Below are 16,726 nucleotides of genomic sequence, written 5' to 3'. Positions count from 1 at the left end.
TGGACTTGGGGGTCTTGAGTAACCCCAATACTTGTTAGAATTCTTTGGCAATTCAGTTATTTTTGTATTTTATTTTATTGTGGAAAGAACACTTAACATGAGATTTACCCTCTTAACAAATTTTTAAGTATTTAATATATTATTGTTGACTATAGGTATGATAGTTGTATAGCCTATCTCTAGAACTTATTCATCTTAAAAATTTTTTTCCTTCCAGTTTTATTGAGATAAAATTGACATACAACATTGTATACATTTAAGGTATACAGCATAATGATTTGACTCATATCATGAAATGTTTACCACAATAAGTTTAGTGAACATTCATCATTTCATATAGTTTAAAGAAATAGAAAAGTAAGTTTTTCCTTGTGATGAGAACTCTTAGGATTTACTGTCTTAACAACTTTCATATATAACATATAACAGCGTTAATTATATTTATCATGTTGTACATTTCATCCCTAGTACTTATTTACCTTGTAACTGGAAGTTTGTACCTTTTGACTGCCTTCATCCAGTTCCCCCTCCTCCCACCCCCAACTCTGGGAACCACAAATCTGATCTCTTTTTTCATGAGTTTGTTTTTGAAGTATAATTGACCTACAACATTATGTTCCTGCTACACAATGTAGTGATTGTATATTGCTATACATTTCAAAATTATCACTACAATAAGTCTAGTTACCATGTCACCATACAAAGATATTACATAATTATTGACCGTATTCCCCACACTGTACATTTCATACCGTGATTCATTTATTTTGCATCTAGGAGTTTGTACCTCTTAATCTTCCTCACCTATTTCTATCCTCCACCCACCCCCTCCCCTCTGGCAACCACCCTTTTGTTCTCTGTATCTATAACTCTGTTTCTGTTTTACCATGTTTGTTCATTTGTTTTGTTTTTTAGATTACACATATAAGTGAAATCATACAGTATTTGTCTTTCTCCTGTCTGACTTATTTCACTTAGCATAATACCCCTCTAGGTCCATCCACTTTGTTGCAAATGGCAAGATTTCATTCTTTTTTTATGGCTGAGTAGTATTCCACTGCATGGTTGGGGCTGAATCCCTGCCTGGCTACCTGCTTGGCCTGAGGCATCCCAGTACTGGTGCCAACAGGCTGGTGGGTGGGTCCAGTCCTGGTGCTAACAAGCTAGAGGGATGACTCCAAAGTGGCACTTGCTAGCACCAGTGTCCTTCTGGTAGATGATTCCCCAAAGTGGATGCTGCCAGTGTCTGTGTCCCCAGGGTGAGCTCCAGTTGCCTCCTGCTTCTCCAGGAGGCTCTCCCAGATCAGTAGGTGGGTCTGACCCAGGCTCCTTGTAAATTACTGCTTCTGTCCTGAGACCCAGTGTGTGTGAGATTTTGTGTGTGCCTGTTAAGAGTGGACTCTGTTTCCCACAGCCCTCTGGGTCTCCAGAAAGTAAGCCCCACTGCCCTTCAAAGTCAAAACGTTTTGGCGACTCATCTTCCTGGTGTAGAACCCCTGGGGTGGGGAGCCTGATGTGGGGCTCAGACCTCGTGTTCCTTGGGGAGAGCCTCTGCAATTGTAATTATTTGTGGGTCACCCACCCCAGGTGTATGAGTCCTGGCTACACCACGTTTCTGCCCTTCCTACCCTCTCATTGTGGTTCCTTCTTTATATCTTTGGTTGTAGGAGATTATTTCTGCTAGTCTTCAGGTCTTTCTCATCAACAGTTTCTCTGTAAGTAGTTGTAATTTTGGTGTGCCCATGAGAGGAGGCTGGCTTAGGGTTTTCCTACTCTACCATCCTGGCTACTCCCTCATTTTTCTTTGAAATAAAAGAGGTTATATTTATGAACACTTTAAGACAACTTGGGAAATATGCAGTAAAAGAGAATAAATCCTTCAAATTACAAAGATTTTGCTAATATGCAAACTGCCAATCCATCTAAATTTGGCATATCCAGTCTACTTAAGTAGTAATTTTTGTTTAAGTAGTAATTTTTTAAGTAGTAATTTGTTTAAGCAGTAATTTTTCTAACAACATTCAGTTGGAGAACCAGTGATATATTTATGCCTTTGACAAAGATAACAATTATGGTATTGCTGTGGTTGAGAAAAGAGAATATAAATCCTGGCTATCTTATTGTTCTGGCTCATCAAAACTCAAAGAACATGTGAGGTTCTGTCATGTCCAGTGAGGTTAGGCAAATGTAATAGGGTTACATACTGTGCTGTTACAAGTTTTTATCATATAAATGGTCCGGTTGTTCCTCTTCTTCTCCATTAGGAAAATATATAGGGAATAATAAATTTTAATAGGAATGCTTATATGCAGGCAGTTTAGAATCTCTGAGCAATTTTTATGTCCAAGTACAGAGCCATTTACATAGCTTATATTGTGCTCTGTGTCCATACTTGCAGTCCATATGCTGTCCTATCTGTGCTTCCCATTTGTCCAGGCATTTTAGTTCCAGGCCAGACTCTGGCAACATCACGGGTTGAAATCGTTCTAGGTCTCCTGTGGATTTTTGTTTGACCATGAGTAGGAGGCTGGCCTTTAAGTCCCCATGTTGTCATGATGCCTTGAAAACCTTTACCAATATCGTTTTTGTTGTGACATTCATATACTGTCTGGGAGAAAATGAGCAGCATAACGGAGAGTGCCTGGTTTAATGACAGCGTTGTCTGTTACATGAAAGGTTTTAACTTTCCATACTGGCAGCAATCCAAATTCTCAGTAAATTTCCAATAGAGATGCAGAGTTATAGACATGTGTTACAGTTTTTCCTCCTACAGTTAGGGCTGCCATTTTCCCATTATGGTTTTCCTTTGGAGTATATTTTAGGATGTGACAGTCTTGTATCTGAAGTAATGTGACCATATGCTTTTGACCATCCTTGGTCCATAAAGGCATCATGCCCAGCTTCACTGTGATAAGGCCAACTTTAGAGAAACCTGGTTCCCAAGAATATAAAGGCCATGGTTCATCTTTCAGAGGATGCAGTTTACTTACTAACTGGGCTTTATTTTTATCAGAGATCAACTGCTTAACAAATGGGACATTTTCTTTGCAAAGGTGCTTGTCCTAGCAAGTACAGTTCTTGCTGTGGAGACTTCTAAGCAGAAGCCAGATGTTTCTTCTCTTCCCCAAGCCCTGAGCAGCAGCCAGGCTGCCTGTGCCTCAGGCCAGTACCTGGGCATTGGTTTGTGTCAGCAGTCTCCAACCAGGCATTCTGTGGCTGGGAAGGGGTCCTCCTGAGACACTTCTGGGCGCCCTACCACTCTGTTTTCAGGGCTTCCCTGCTGTGAGTCAGATATCCGGGAGCCATTCACCCAACAATCTGTGAATTAGAACTTACTCCTCTTGCTTAACGGAAACTTTCTGCCTGTTGTAATTCCCCATTTCCCTCACCCCCAACCCCTCACCACTCTACTCTTTGATTATATGAATTTGACTATTTTAGATACCTGATATCAGTGGAATCGTGCAGTATTTGTCTTTCTATGACTGGCTTATTTCACTTAGCATAATGTCCTCAAGATTCATGTATCTTATTGCATATTGAAGACTTTCTTTCTTTTTAAAGGTGGAACAGTATTCTGTTGAATGTGTATATCACATTTTCTTTATCCATTTATCTGTCATTGGACATTTGTTTCCACATCTTTGCTATTGTGAATAGTGCTGCAGTGAACATAGAAGTGCTAATATCTTTGAGATCCTGATTTCAATTCTCTTAGATAAATACCCAGAAGTGGGATTGCTGGATCATACGGTAGTTCTGTTTCGAATTTTTTGAGGAACCTTCATACCGTTTTCTATAGCAATTGTACAATTGTGCATTCCTACCAACAGTGTGCCAGAGTTCTAATTTCTTCTAGTTTATCCAGTTGGTGTATAATTGTTCATAGTAGTCTTTTATGATCCTTTTAATTTCCATGGCATCAGTTGTATGTCTTTTCTTCCATTTATGATTTCATTTATTCGAATCTTTTCTTTTTACCTTACTCAGTCTAACTAAGTAAGGTAAAGAAGCCCGTGCACCGCAATGAAGGGTAGGCCCCGCTCACCGCAACTAGAGAAAGCCCACACATAGCAACAAAGACCCAAAGCAGCCAAAAAAAAGAAAAAAAAAAGTGATAACTAAGAAAATAGGGCTGTTAGTGTTAGTGTAGAATAGAGATAGTGTGTTCTCTAAGGTCAGAGAGTCAAGTCTTCCACCATTCACTACAATTTATATGATCATTATAATAATTTATATAATCAGTATGTGCTTAGACATTGGAAACCCAAAGATAAAAGAGACAGACTTACTTCTTTTAATCATGGCATGTACAATCACATATTTACCTGGGTGGCCATGGGCAAGCTGCTAACCTCTGTGAGCTTTAGTTACTCCATTTGTAAAATAAAGACAATATTACTGTTATATTCCTTCTAGGGTTCTGGTGGAGCCTAAATGAGATTAACCATGTAACACAGTGCCTGTCATATACTAAGTGCTCAATAAATATCAGTTTGTCTTTTCTAAAAGGTTTACTAACCATTCTTGGTAGCAACATCCAATTGCTGATTCCTTTAATTTTTGGTACAGTTTTAACTCTGTCTAGTTTTGGATCTCTAACTTTTTGCTTATTCCTGTTTTTTTATCATGCCCATGTAGTTTTCTTCTTAGAGTCCCTTGAAGGCTGCACCATTTTTTTCTTCCTTTCAATGCTCATGTATATTGGCATCTTTTTACTGACTTATATACTGACAAGCTTATTTAAGTGTGTATTTATCCAAGCATTTTATTTTTTCCAACTTAGATTATATTCTTGCTCTTGAGTTATTCAAATACATACTTAGTTTAGAATACCTACTAGTTTCTGGAAAATTTGCCAGAATAATTCATGATATTTGGGGAAACCCTCTAGATATAGAAGGAAACCAATTCCCTCTCTGCTCTTTTTTTTTTTTTTCAGGTGCATTTGATTTTGCAGATGAGTCTGGAAGCATTAGTTGCAAAGGTATGCATTTGCCTCTCTGGTTACATGAAAGAATAGAAATGTACAAAGAAGCTAAAGTAAGCTTGTACTGTTCTGAGGAAGAGCTTTCATGCAATCTGCAGATACTAGGTTCCATTAGAAAGTCAGTATTCCCTCTCTACCCCACTGCTGCCAATAACTAAAGCTGCTGAAGAAGAGTGAGTCTGTGGTGTGTCTCCCCACCTTTTCTACCTTTCTTTACTTCGAACTCTCAGTGTCCTCTGAGAGTTTTCTGTCCTTTCTTTTATTTTCTCAAACAAAGCCTTCCTTGGGCAGAATTGTCAAATGAACTCCCCTGTCAGCATCCCCTTTGCTGCCTGCTCCTCCTCTTCCTTTACTCCTCTGTGCAGGCCTCTCCCCTCTTCTTGCCCAACCCCCAATCCTCAGTCAGGGTTCAACCAGAGAAACAGAACCAGTAGGAGATATATTTAGAAATTTACTGCCTGGAATTGGCTTACATGATTGTGGTGGCTGGCAAGGCACACTGGTAGGGTAGGCCATCAGGAAGGGCAGACTGGGACTCTTGGGCATCAGCTGAAGCTGTTATCCACAGAGGAATTTCTTCTTCAGAGAAACCTCAGTTCTGCTCTTAAAACCTTTTAACTGATTGAATCAGGCCCACCAGATTATCTTCCTTAAAGTCAACTGATTAAGGATTTAATTCACATCTACAAAACTGTAACACCTAAATTAGTGTTTGATTAAATAACTGGGGACTATGTCTAGCTAAGTTGGCATATAGAACTGACCACCACACCTCATTTCCTTTAAGATTTGGCTTTTACATACTGGCTTAATTGGTAACTAAAATGTTAATTGACGGAACCTGAAAACTCTCGGGGCTATTTTCATTTTATGAAGAAATCTTTATGAACCAAAGGAATGAAACAATAATTTAAAAAAAGCTAAGGTATGTGTGATTTGGGGTGGAGTAGGGATGGGAATGAAAAACACTGCCTATTCAAAAGACCAGAACTGCCCACAGGTAGAAGGGAAAACACTGCTACTCTAGAAGATTTGGGGCAAATAGTATTTAAAGAGAGATGACTCTTAGTAGATGAAATATCTAGTTACTTGGAATCATTATTGACTGTGACAATCCTGAGTTGTTTCTTATGTCTGTGTGAATCCCATTGCAAGGCCCAAGTGAGTTTAAAGGAGTCCTTGCTGAAGGGGGAAAGGCCATCTTACTGAGAGAGAACTGGACCCCAGCCAGCAGAAGGCATCTAGTGTTAATGCTGGCTGAGGAGGAGGGTACACTGATTCTCTCTTATCTTTCCCACTCAGCAGCTATCTTGTTGTAGTCATGCCTACTTTTTTCTTTTCCCTTTTTCCCAGTCTGCTAGCATACTCCTGTGAGTGAAATGAAAACTTTTTAAATTTTTAAATTTTTAATTTATTTTTGGCTGTATTGGGTCTTCGTTGCTGCGCGCGGGCTTTCTCTAGTTGCGGCAAGCGGGGGCTACTCTTCATTGTGGTGCATGGGCTTCTCATTGCAGTGGCTTCTCTTGTTGTGGAGCATGGGCTCTAGGCGCGTGGGCTTCAGCAGTTGCAGTGCACGGGCTCAGTAGTTGTGGCTTGCAGGCTCTAGAGTGCAGGCTCAGTAGTTGTGGTTCATGGGCTTAGTTGCTCTCTGGCATGTGGGATCTTCCCAGACCAGGGATCGAACCTGTGTCCCCTGCATTGGCAGGTGAATTCTTAACCACTGTACCACCAGGGAAGTCCCCGAATGCTTTTTAATGTTATTTTTAAAGCAGGCATCCATTGATTCTGTGGCAAGACTGCTAGTTGCTTTCCAACATCCACTTTCCCCTTCTTCCCAATGTTTACCTGTGTACATGGTTGTTCTGTGAAAGACTACCACTTGCGGCCTCTCAACAACTAAGTGTGGCATGTGGCAAAGTTCGTTCAATGGGATTTGTGTGGAAGTATATACCTAATTTCAGGTCATGGCGTGGAGGGGGGTGTGTCCTCTCTCTCCAACCCTTCCTTTCCATCCTGCTGCCTGACATGTGGACATGTTGGGGTTCTCTGGGTCATACAGATGAGGCCAACACTCAAGTGATGACTGAGTTAACAAGCTGCAAGAAGTCTGTGTCCCTGTGTGTGAGAGATAGACTTCTGTCTTGTCTGAGCCACTGTTACCTTAGTCTTTGTTATAGCAGCTGAATATGTACCCTAACTAATATAAATCCTACCATAGGCAAAATACTGAGCTAGGCAATGAATGTCTAAAGATGAGTAAAACAACTTGACAGTGCAAATCTTTATTTATTTAATTTATTTATTTTTGGCTGCATTGGGTCTTTGTTGCCACGCGTGGGCTTTCTCTAGTTGCGGTGAGCGGGGGCTACCCTTCATTGCGGTGTGTGGGCTTCTCATCATGGTGGCTTCTCTTGTTGTGAAGCATGGGCTCTAGGCACGCAGGCTTCAGTAGTTGTGGCATGCAGGCTCAGTAGTTGTGGCACACGGGCTTAGTTGCTCCACAGCATGTGGGATCTTCCTGGACCAGGGCTCGAACCCGTGTCCCCTGCATTGGCAGGCGGATTCTTAACCACTGTGCCACCAGGGAAACCCAACAGTGCAAGTCTTGAGAAAGTTAACAACCTAGTGAGAGAGACAAATAAAATCTCAATAACTATAATAAAGGGTAGACTATGGTAACTGTCTGATTGGAGATATAAATAAAGCCTGGTAGAAGAGATTAATTCTGGTTGTGGTATTAGGAAGGACTTCTTAAATAAAGTGACATGCAACCTGGGATTTGGACAGTGAGTTGAATTCTGATAAATGGAAGAGGATAAATAGGGCATCTCAGGCAGAAGGAATAGTATGTGTAAAGGCAAAAAGACAAAAAATGCACACATATATAGAAAATAACCAGCAGAAAAGGCAGAATGTCAGTGAATGCAGAGGAGGAGTAGCCCAATTAGATAGGGACCAGATTGTGATGGCCCGTAAATGTTATATTAAGGAATGTGGTTTGGATATGTTGAATTTGAGGCGGGAATGGAAGGAATGTCCAGTAGGTAGCAGGAAATTAGATTCTGAAACTCAGAAGTGAGGAGCTCAGAAGTGAGGTGAGAACTGGAGATGTAGATCTGGGTGTCATCCATATCTAAGGGACAAAGTGAAATAGACAAGGAAGAAAGTGCAGAGTGAGGAGAAGGTGAGGAGGAAACATAGGCCACATCTTTTTTTTGTTTTTTTGTTTTTTTGCGGTACTCGGGCCTCTCACTGTTGTGGCCTCTCCCGTTGTGGAGCACAGGCTCCGGACACGCAGGCCCAGCGGCCATGGCTCACGGGCCTAGCCGCTCTGCGGCATGTGGGATCTTCCCGGACCGGGGCACGAACCCGTGTCCCCTGCATTGGCAGGTGGACTGTCAAGCACTGCTCCACCAAGGAAGCCCCAGGCCACATCTTTTGAGGTGTGGGGAAGGGGAAGATGGCAGAAAAGGAGTCAGTGAAGGAAACCAGAGGGTGATCAGATAGGAAGGAAGAGACTCAAAGAAAGGTAGGGTCATGGACATCAAGGAAGTCATAAATGACCTCAGTTTGCTCCCTTGTAGTGTCAAAATCATACTTTCATTATTAACCCATCATTTCCTCAGCATTCCCGTCTTAGAAGCAGATCTCTTCAAGAATACAGTAGTTATCTAAATTCTTTTGGACTGCTTCAGTACATCCTGCTTTTCTCTTGGCTTGTGAATCTGTAGGGTATGAGCAGAAACTAACCATAGTGGATGCTATGGTGTGCTGCCCAGATCCCTCCTTCAGGCCAGAGGTGCTAATTCTCCTAGCTGTTGGGCATGTTGACTGCCGATGGCTCATACATCTGAGTTCCTTGCTGAAAGGTGCTAATTTGCCTGAATTCACACCTGTTCTTAGGGTATGCCTGCATCCAGTGATTAGTTGATGCAGGGCTACAAAGGTTCAGCCCCTTGCCTCTATTTGAGACAACTCAAAGTGTCATTTGTAGCTCCAGAGCTCCCCATAAGATCACCTGAAGCCTCTGATGCAACTCCTAAGCAGTTCAACTCATCTCCTTCCACCCCATCCTACTTCCTTCACTGTCTTACAGGTATTGTTCCTGAAAGTACCCTCCAGTAAGCCTCCTGCATGGAAATCTATGCTTCAGAATCTGTTTCTGAGGGAATTCCATCTAGGAAAGTTGGTGCCTGTGCTGTCTTAGCACTGACAGCCCATTGGCTGGCTAGCAATGTGGATTCCATCAGTGGTAGTAGATGGAATGTTGATGGTGCATGGCATGCTGCATCTGTGCAGTTGTTAAACCTTTCACTGGTGGTAAGCTGGGATAGAACTCTAGTGGAAGGGATGTACTGCAAGGTATAATAACTTAGGTCTTTGAGATGTTTGGAAGAAGTAGTAAATATAAGGGCTACAGAAGTAAATGGCTCTTGCTGTATGCTATTGAAACATTGGAGAAAAAATAGTGAAATATTGAGGGCGATTAACCTCCAATTCATGATGAAATGTGAAAGACAAAAGCCCTCCTTGGCAGCATACAAGCAAACTCTCAAATCCTGCAGCCAGACATCAGCAAAAGTTTAAGATCAGGACCAGGACTTTTTTTTTTTTTTTTTTTTTTAAGAAGATGTTGGGGGTAGGAGTTTATTTATTTATTTATTTTGGCTGTGTTGGGTCTTAGTTTCTGTGTGAGGGCTTTCTCTAGTTGTGGCGAGCGGGGACCACTCTTCATCGCGGTGCGCGGGCCTCTCAGTGTCACAGCCTCTCCCATTGCGGAGCAGGGCTCCAGACGCGCAGGCTCAGTAGTTGTGGCTCACGGGCCTGGGCCTAGTTGCTCCGTGGCACGTGGGATCTTCCCGGGCCAGGGCTTGAACCCAGGTCCCCTGCATCAGCAAGCAGACTCTCAACCACTGCGCCACCAGGGAAGCCCAGGACCAGGACTTTTTAATGGCAGCAAAACTCCATCGAAGAATGAATTCTGAGCCACGACGAATCAGGGTCTCGAATGAGTAGGAGTGGAACCCTGAAACTTGAGATGGGGATATCTCACCTGGGTTGATGAAGTTAAAAATCTTTAATCCTCAGATTCCCCTGGACCCTCTGGGCCTGAACAAATAGGCCTTTTCTTCCTTTTAAAGGCCAGTGATCCTCCTGTACTTGAAGATGGTGTAGAAGCCCTTCCCTTGTAAGATAATATGCACCCACTCCCCATAATCAACCCCCATCTCCCATCCTGGCTACCAGACTAATTAGTAGGGTCAAATAACAATATAACCTAGCACTTCCCTTAGCTTCTAAGGGAGGAAATGGACCATATGCTAAAGGAGCTACCGGATGTAGCCAACATATGTATTGGCAGGAGATGAGTGAGTATATATGAGACTGGAGTCTAAGGATGCTGGTTTAATGGGGGTGAGATAAGGTATAACATTGGATAAAGAAGAATTTATGAATATGGGAGCATCCTTCTATAACACAGGCTTTAACACCTTGGAAAATAGTGTCAACTTGCTGCAAGGATGGTTTTTGAGGAAGATTTGAAAAAGTGAAATAGAAAATTCACACTGCTTTGGAAGACAGTAAGAGATTAAAAGGCTCAGAGATATATGCATTCTAGAGTAGATATATGAGTCTGAAAAACCTTCCTGCTGCCTATGTTCTGAAAAAGAATCCAGATGATATTCCATTGACTAAAGTGGTAAGGAATGTGCTGGTAAACGGGGCACAAGAATCACTGAGAAACTTAATGGTAACTATCTCAGTGTTAACTAGGTCAGGGCTTCAGAAGTGATAGCCATGGGGATGGTAGGATCCTAAAGTAACAAAGGCCAAGTAGTAGCACCAAACCCATCAGAAGCAAAGTGGATGTAATTATAATGATAAGCAGAAAGGGTAGAGTGGCCCTTAGAGGAGTCTGACACAGAGAGCTATAGAGGTTAAGAGATCTTGTGTCTAGGGTCAAGATGAATGGACAACCAATAAAGAGTTTTGAGTATTGCTCAATCTGTAAGATAGAAAGAAATCAAGAATGGATGATCAGGAGGCAGAGGGTCACCACCCAAATAAAGTTGTGATTCCATGCCGAGTTTCTGTATGTGAGTCAGTTTTCAGATCCAAAGCCCAAAGGGTGTAGTCTGCTTTATTAGCTATATCCTTGCCAGAGAAGATTAATATGATCTCAGGTACAGACTGTTGATGTGATGAATTCATTTTTTTCTGTTCTGCTAAGGAGAATAAGAAGCAGTTTGCACACAGATGGACACAGCAATATACATTTATGTTCTTGTCCTAGGGCTATGTTAACCTTCCATCCTCTGATATAATATAGTACAAAGGGGCCTGGATCACCTGGAGATGCAAGATATCACATGGGAACAAACTAGTGGTTACAAATGGGGAGAGGGAAGGGGAGAGGGACAAGATTGGGATAGGGGATTAAGAGGTACAACCTCCTATGTATAAAATAAATAAGCTGGGACTTCCCTGGTGGTCCAGTGGTAAACAATCTGCCTTCTAATGCAGGGGACATGGGTTCGATCCCTGGTCAGGGAACTAAGATCCCACGTGCCGCAGGGCATCTAAGCCCGTGCGCCTCAACTATAGAGCCCGCGTGCCGCAAACTACAGAGCCCACGCACTCTGGAGCCCACGTGCCACAACTAGAGAGAGAAAACCCGCACACCACACCTAGAGAGAAGCCCACACGCCACAGCAAAGATCCCGCATGATGCAACTAAGACCCAACACAGCCAAAAATGAAATAAATAAATAAGTAAATAAAATAAATACTAAAAAAAAGCTACAAGGATATATTGTACAGCACAGAGAATACAGCCAATATTTTGTAATAATTTTAAATGGAGTATAATCTATAAAAATTTTGAGTCACTATGTTGCACACCTGAAACTGATATAATATTTTAAGTCAACTATACCTCAATTAATTACAAAACAGTTTTTAGTTCATCACAGTGAAGAATCTCTTAACAATTATAAATCCTCAAAAGTAACAGGCCACTTAGTGAAGTAATGAGTTTTTCATCCCTAAAAACTATTCAAAAGAGGTTGACAGTAATTAAGGATTTCTATATTGGAAATGAAAAACAGCAACAGAGTTATAGACACAGAGAACAGAAGGGTGGTTGCCAGAGGGGAGGGGGTGGGTGCAGGATAGAAATAGGTGAGGGGAACTAAGAGGTACAGACTTTTAGATCAAAATAAATGAGTCACGGTATGAGATGTGTAGTGTGTGGAATATAGTCAATAACTAGGTAATATCTTTGTATGATGACAGATGGTAACTAGACTTATCGTGATAATTTTGAAATGTATAGTAATATCAAATCACTATGTTGTGTAACAGGAACTAATACAGTGTTGTTGGTCAATTATACTTCAAAAACAAAAAGCAAACTCATAGCAAAAGAGATCAGACTTGTGGTTACCAGAGGTGGGGGTGGGAGAAATTGGAGGAAGGGAGTCAAAAGGTACAAACTTCCAGTTATAAGATAAATAAGTACTAGGGATGTAAGTTACAAAGTGATAATTATAATTAACTGCTGTATGTTATTATGAAAGTTGTTAAGAGAGCAAATCCTAGGGGTTCTCCTCAGAAGGAAAAAATTTTTTTCTATTTATTTAATGTTGTATCTATGTGAGATGATGGCGTTCACTAAACTTCTTGTGATAATCATTTCATGATGCACGTAAGTCAACTCATGCTGTACATCTTAACTTTATACAGTGTAGTATGTCAATTATATCTCAATAAAACTGGAAGAAAAAAACATTGTTTAAGAGAGCCTGTTGAGGGGGTGACATGGCAAGAGCAGCCTCTATTTGTTGAGAGTGGTCCTCAGTCAACAGCCAACAAAAAAATAAGGACTTCAAGTCCTACACCTGCAAGGGACTGAATTATTCGAACTAAATGATCACTTCCTCCTTGAGCCTCGAGATGAGGATGCAGCCAGCTGACACTTTGATTTCAGCGTTATGAGATCCTGAGCAGAGAACCTAGACAAAATGTGCCAGACCCCTAGCTCACAGAAGCTGTGAGATAATACATCTGTGCTGTTTAAATTACTGAGTTTGTGGTAATACGTTATGCAGCTATAGCAAAATAATACAGGCTTGTAAATATTTCTCCCTCCAAGTGTTTCTCCTTTGTCAATTGGTATGATATTAAGCTTTGTCAGTAAGAGGTGCTGGAGAGACATTGCAGGGGGAGGGTTTTTTCCTCTCTCTTCTTGATTCCCACCTGCTTCTCTCACTGGTGCTCCTGAAGTATATGCTGCTTCTACAGCTCCCGGTTCCTGCAGTGCATGCAGTTTCTGCAGTATCTGCTACTGTGTGCCAATAGCACACAGTACCTCCCTGTGGGTAGTTTCTTCTAGCATCCCCTAGGATGGCTTTGCAGTTACGAGGTGGGGCATCTCCCTGTAGCTGGCTTCCCTCAGTATCTCAACAAGTTCTGCTGGTGTGGTACCATAGCAAGCTTCTCCACCATCCAGTGAGCCATAGCTATTCTGTCTGCAGCAAGATCTGGATCTTAGTCTTGGTGAGCTGGGGGTGGATCATACTTGCTTTCTCTGAGCCCCCGAGTTGTAACTGCTCCTTATATTTGCTATTTTTGTGTTCTTTAGATTTCTCTTCATTTCCTACTGGCCAGTCCTGCATTACTCCAGTGTCTATTATAGTGAATAATTCTTTATATTAATCCTTCTCCATTCACATTACTTGTGGGTTTTCTCTCCTGATTGGACCCTGACTGGCATACCCGACAAAGCTGGAATCCTGGTAGGACTCTCCAGTGGGGAGCTAGAACCAGACAGGAGAGCCAGTTGCTGCTTCAGTTGCCTCCTGAGGCAGAGAGGAAGGGGGGACAAAGACCCTGATTTCTTCTTTCCTCTCTCCTTCCAATCTCTCAGTATCCCAGCCTCCAGTCTCTATCAGTTCCCCCCATTGGCCAAACCCATCTGGAAGCCAGCTGGCACAGGGGCCAGAGAACATGGGCACCTGCAATACACAGCAGAACAGGGAAAGGTGAGGAGTGGGTCTGAGGGCCACCAGGGCTGGAAAAATCCTGCATAGTCACTGACATTAAGGAATTAGTTGTACTAGGTTAATGATGAAATATAGAGGGATTATATTTATCTCTAAGTAAATTAAATGAGTGTATTTTTCTCCTGGAAACACATAATAAAGACTTTTATGAAATCTTAAAAGGAAAAATGACATTTTGAAATCTTTAGCTGTTAATAAAAATTAATGCTTTTAAATGTGCTCTTTCATTAGTAAATTAAGTGAGCAGTTTAGAAAAAAATACTTTGGATGAAGATAAGTAAATAATTAATTTTAAAGACAGCACTTTCGTAAAGTAATTCAAAAGATGTTGACAAGAAATTTACAGGAAGCCCAAAGACTAGAGCAATAATTTAAAAATAAGTTGATCCACTGGAATTTTTAAATTGAAAAAGGAATTGGAGACTCTGAACTTTCTGTATTATTGACCTCATATTACAAGAAATTGAATTTTTATATATCATTTCACCATCTGGTCTGAAGAATCTTTGGAAATTATTCTTGTTTAGCAACAGAAATACTTTGAAGATCTTGAACATTTATAGTAACAAACAAGGACTATTTTGGAAAGCTAATGTATGTACTACTTTTAGCAATTTTGAATTAAGCAAGATTAATATATCCTAGCTAATTTAAATAAATCTATCCTGAAAAGAAAGCTGAGTACTGGAATAATTTATGCTGCCTGTAGTCACTGATAATCCCACTTTCTGCATCACATAGAAAGAGAATAAAGCAGTAATGGTTGGTGGCCAATTTGATATCTACACACTAAGATAATAAATGAATTTTGCGAAAACCCCGAAGTGGAAGAATCATTGTCTTTTGAACCAATATAAGCATATTAGAATTTTAAGATGTAAAGTTCTTCAATGAATAAAATTTTCACCACTAGTTTTACTAATAGTCCAGAAGCAATGATGATATTTAAAATGATTACCACTCAGTATTATGAATATTCCTTTACTCATGAATAACATCATGAGTCAGACATCATAATGCTAAAAAGAAGAAGAAAATAAGACACCTCATTCCCCACCCCCTCATAGAAGCAGAATATTGACAGTGGTATTGATGGTAAAGAAAGCTGTGGGTGTTGGTCGTGATCTCTATACTTCAAGACTCAATCATCTCACTCTGCAAGTCTGGAACTTCAGTTGCCAGCTTAGCCAGTGGAGATTTACCCCTAAAAAGCTACCTTATTGTATGACATTGACTTGTACAAAAGAAGTGAGTTTGTAATAAAACGTAATTGCCAAACCCTCTGATATTCACTTAATTCATTTAGTCTCTCTTATCTCACCATGGAAGTCTACTTAAGAAGCCAAATAACAGTTGAAGGGTTACTTAAGAAACCTAAAACCTATTTAAGAAACCAAATTAAGGTTGGTGAATATATGTAACTGATAAAGTTAATTTGTATATGGGGACCCACAAAATGGAAGCCACCACAGTGGCCTGGCCCATGTCACATAACAAAACCTAAGTCAGCCTACACTTACAGAAACACCTGTCAAGGAATCCTAACATATACCGCTCATGATCCTCCAACTCAGCTTTAGCTAGCTTACCTTACCCTAGAAAATAGGACCTGCTGGCCTTATAAGGAAGTCCCAACTTTCTAGCCAATCATGCCCTGTTTCCACATTGCCTCTTCTTTATTTTTTTATTTGTAAATTTTTTTGTTTTGAAGTATAGTTGATTTACAACATTGTATTAGTTTCACGTGTACAGCAAAGTGATTTGGTTATATATATATGTATATATCTATATTCTTTTTTTGATTCTTTTCTATTATAGTTTATTACAAGATATTAAATATAGTTCCCTGTGCTATACAGTAAATCCTTGTTTATCTGTTTTATAGATGGTATTGTACATCTGTTAATCCCATACTCCCAGTTTATCCCTCCTCCCCCTTCCCCTTGGGTAACCATAAGTTTGTTTTCTATGTCTGTGAGTCTATTTCTGTTTTGTAAATAATTTCATTTGTACTGTTTTTTAGATTTCACATATAAGTGATATCGTATAATATTTGTCTTTCTCTGTCTGACTGACTTCACTCAGTATGACAGTCTCTAGGTCCATCCATGTTGCTGCAGATGGCATTATTTCATTCTTTTTTATGGTTGAGTAATATTCCATTGTATATATGTACCACATCTTCTTTATCCATTCCTCTGTAGATGGACACTTAGGTTGCCTCCATGGCTTGTCTAATGTAAGTAGTGCCACTATGAACATTGGGGTGCATGCATCTTTTTTTAAAAAACTTTTATTGGAGTATAGTTAATTTACAGTGTTGTATTAGTTTCAGGTGTGCAGCAAAGTGAATCAATTATACATATACATATATCCACTCTTTTTTAGATTCTTTTCCCATATAGGCTATTACAGAGTATTGAGTAGATTTCCCTGTGCTATACAGTAGATCCTTATTAGTTATCTATTTTATATATAGTAGTGTGTTTATGTCAATTGCAATTGCAAATTAAGCCCTTGTTGGTCACATCGTTTGCAAGTATTTTCTCCCATTTTGTGGGTTTTCTTTTTGTTTTGTTTATGGTTTGCTGTATTTGTTATCCTTTGCTGCGCAACATTGCCTCTTCTAATGTTCTGTAAAACTCACTCTTGCTCTAAATCCCTCTGTACA

General features: G+C 40.5%; 1 pseudogene across 1 annotated transcript; it reads right to left on the bottom strand.

The window, feature by feature from the left end:
• Positions 1 to 2,289: 2,289 nt before the first annotated feature.
• Positions 2,290 to 3,209, bottom strand: LOC307049568 (large ribosomal subunit protein uL3m-like; annotated as a pseudogene). Its single transcript has one exon. The product of its transcript is annotated as a large ribosomal subunit protein uL3m-like (transcript).
• Between the last annotated feature and the right edge of the window lie 13,517 nt (positions 3,210 to 16,726).

This window comes from Hyperoodon ampullatus, assembly GCF_949752795.1.
Source record: "Hyperoodon ampullatus genome assembly, chromosome: 3".
Lineage (NCBI taxonomy): Eukaryota > Metazoa > Chordata > Mammalia > Artiodactyla > Ziphiidae > Hyperoodon > Hyperoodon ampullatus.
Note: the sequence above shows the minus strand (reverse complement) of the source record. Positions and strands in the feature narration are given on the sequence as shown.